Genomic DNA, 3,219 nt, shown 5'->3' on the forward strand with positions numbered 1-3,219 from the left:
GTGTGTGTGAGGAGGAAGAGTGTGTGAGAGGAGGAAGAGTGTGTGTAAGAGGAGGAAGAGTGTGTGTGAGAGGAGGAAGAGTGTGTGTGAGAGGAGGAAGAGTGTGTGTGAGAGAGGAGGAAGAGTGTTTGTGAGAGGAGGAAGAGTGTGTGTGAGAGGAGGAAGAGTGTGTGTGTAAGAGGAGGAAGAGTGTGTGTGAGAGGAGGAAGAGTGTGTGTGAGAGGATGAAGAGTGTGTGTAAGAGGAGGAAGAGTGTGTGTGAGAGGAGGAAGAGTGTGTGAGAGGAGGAAGAGTGTTTGTGAGAGGATGAAGAGTGTGTGTAAGAGGAGGAAGAGTGTGTGTGAGAGGAGGAAGAGTGTGTGTGAGAGGAGGAAGAGTGTGTGTGAGAGGAGGAAGAGTGTGTGTAAGAGGAGGAAGAGTGTGTGTGAGAGGAGGAAGAGTGTGTGTGTGAGAGGAGGAAGAGTGTGTGTAAGAGGAGGAAGAGTGTTTGTGAGAGGATGAAGAGTGTGTGTAAGAGGAGGAAGAGTGTGTGTATGAGGAGGAAGAGTGTGTGTAAGAGGAGGAAGAGTGTGTGTGAGAGGAGGAAGAGTGTGTGTAAGAGGATGAAGAGTGTGTGTGAGAGGAGGAAGAGTGTGTGTGAGAGGAGGAAGAGTGTGTGTGAGAGAGGAGGAAGAGTGTGTGTGAGAGGAGGAAGAGTGTGTGTGAGAGAGGAGGAAGAGTGTGTGTGAGAGGAGGAAGAGTGTGTGAGAGGAGGAAGAGTGTTTGTGAGAGGATGAAGAGTGTGTGTAAGAGGAGGAAGAGTGTGTGTGAGAGGAGGAAGAGTGTGTGTGAGAGGAGGAAGAGTGTGTGTGAGAGGAGGAAGAGTGTGTGAGAGGAGGAAGAGTGTGTGTGAGAGGAGGAAGAGTGTGTGAGAGGAGGAAGAGTGTGTGTGAGGAGGAAGAGTGTGTGAGAGGAGGAAGAGTGTGTGTAAGAGGAGGAAGAGTGTGTGTGAGAGGAGGAAGAGTGTGTGTGAGAGGAGGAAGAGTGTGTGTGAGAGAGGAGGAAGAGTGTGTGTGTGAGAGGAGGAAGAGTGTGTGTGAGAGGAGGAAGAGTGTGTGTGAGAGGAGGAAGAGTGTGTGTGAGAGGAGGAAGAGTGTGTGTGAGAGGAGGAAGAGTGTGTGTGAGAGGAGGAAGAGTGTGTGTGAGAGAGGAGGAAGAGTGTGTGTGAGAGGAGGAAGAGTGTGTGTGAGAGAGGAGGAAGAGTGTGTGTGAGAGGAGGAAGAGTGTGTGAGAGGAGGAAGAGTGTTTGTGAGAGGATGAAGAGTGTGTGTAAGAGGAGGAAGAGTGTGTGTGAGAGGAGGAAGAGTGTGTGTGAGAGGAGGAAGAGTGTGTGTGAGAGGAGGAAGAGTGTGTGTAAGAGGATGAAGAGTGTGTGTGAGAGGAGGAAGAGTGTGTGTGAGAGGAGGAAGAGTGTGTGTGTGAGAGGAGGAAGAGTGTGTGTAAGAGGAGGAAGAGTGTTTGTGTGTGTAAGAGGAGGAAGAGTGTTTGTGAGAGGATGAAGAGTGTGTGTAAGAGGAGGAAGAGTGTGTGTGAGAGAGGAGGAAGAGTGTGTGTGAGAGGAGGAAGAGTGTGTGTATGAGGAGGAAGAGTGTGTGTAAGAGGAGGAAGAGTGTGTGTGAGAGGAGGAAGAGTGTGTGTGAGAGGAGGAAGAGTGTGTGTGAGAGGAGGAAGAGTGTGTGAGAGGATGAAGAGTGTGTGTGAGAGGAGGAAGAGTGTGTGTAAGAGGAGGAAGAGTGTGTGTGAGAGGAGGAAGAGTGTGTGTGAGAGGAGGAAGAGTGTTTGTGAGAGGAGAAAGAGTGTGTGTGAGAGGAGGAAGAGTGTTTGTGAGAGGAGGAAGAGTGTGTGTATGAGGAGGAAGAGTGTGTGTAAGAGGAGGAAGAGTGTGTGTGAGAGGAGGAAGAGTGTGTGTGAGAGGAGGAAGAGTGTGTGTGAGAGGAGGAAGAGTGTGTGAGAGGATGAAGAGTGTGTGTGAGAGGAGGAAGAGTGTGTGTAAGAGGAGGAAGAGTGTGTGTGAGAGGAGGAAGAGTGTGTGTGAGAGGAGGAAGAGTGTGTGAGAGGAGGAAGAGTGTGTGTGAGAGGAGGAAGAGTGTGTGAGAGGAGGAAGAGTGTTTGTGAGGAGGAAGAGTGTGTGTAAGAGGAGGAAGAGTGTGTGTGAGAGGAGGAAGAGTGTGTGTGAGAGGAGGAAGAGTGTGTGTGAGAGGAGGAAGAGTGTGTGAGAGAGGAGGAAGAGTGTGTGTAAGAGGAGGAAGAGTGTGTGTGAGAGGAGGAAGAGTGTGTGTGAGAGGAGGAAGAGTGTGTGAGAGAGGAGGAAGAGTGTGTGTGAGAGGAGGAAGAGTGTGTGTGAGAGGAGGAAGAGTGTGTGTGAGAGGAGGAAGAGTGTGTGTGAGAGGAGGAAGAGTGTGTGTGAGAGGAGGAAGAGTGTGTGAGAGAGGAGGAAGAGTGTGTGTAAGAGGAGGAAGAGTGTGTGTGAGAGGAGGAAGAGTGTGTGAGAGAGGAGGAAGAGTGTGTGTGAGAGGAGGAAGAGTGTGTGTGAGAGGAGGAAGAGTGTGTGTAAGAGGAGGAAGAGTGTGTGTGAGAGGAGGAAGAGTGTGTAAGAGGATGAAGAGTGTGTGTAAGAGGAGGAAGAGTGTGTGTGAGAGGAGGAAGAGTGTGTGTGAGAGGAGGAAGAGTGTGTGTGAGAGGAGGAAGAGTGTGTGAGAGGAGGAAGAGTGTGTGTGAGAGGAGGAAGAGTGTGTGTGAGAGGATGAAGAGTGTGTGTGAGAGGAGGAAGAGTGTGTGTGAGAGGAGGAAGAGTGTGTGTGAGAGGAGGAAGAGTGTGTGTGAGAGGAGGAAGAGTGTGTGTAAGAGGAGGAAGAGTGTGTGTGAGAGGAGGAAGAGTGTGTGAGAGGAGGAAGAGTGTGTGAGAGGAGGAAGAGTGTGTGTGAGAGGAGGAAGAGTGTGTGTGAGAGGAGGAAGAGTGTGTGTGAGAGGAGGAAGAGTGTGTGTGAGAGGAGGAAGAGTGTGTGTGAGAGAGGAGGAAGAGTGTGTGTGAGAGGAGGAAGAGTGTGTGTGAGAGAGGAGGAAGAGTGTGTGTGAGAGGAGGAAGAGTGTGTGAGAGGAGGAAGAGTGTTTGTGAGAGGATGAAGAGTGTGTGTAAGAGGAGGAAGAGTGTGTGTGAGAGGAGGAAGAGTGTGTGTGAGA

The sequence above is a fragment of the Gobio gobio genome, assembly GCF_949357685.1.
Source record: "Gobio gobio genome assembly, chromosome: 11".
Classification (NCBI taxonomy): Eukaryota; Metazoa; Chordata; class Actinopteri; order Cypriniformes; family Gobionidae; genus Gobio; species Gobio gobio.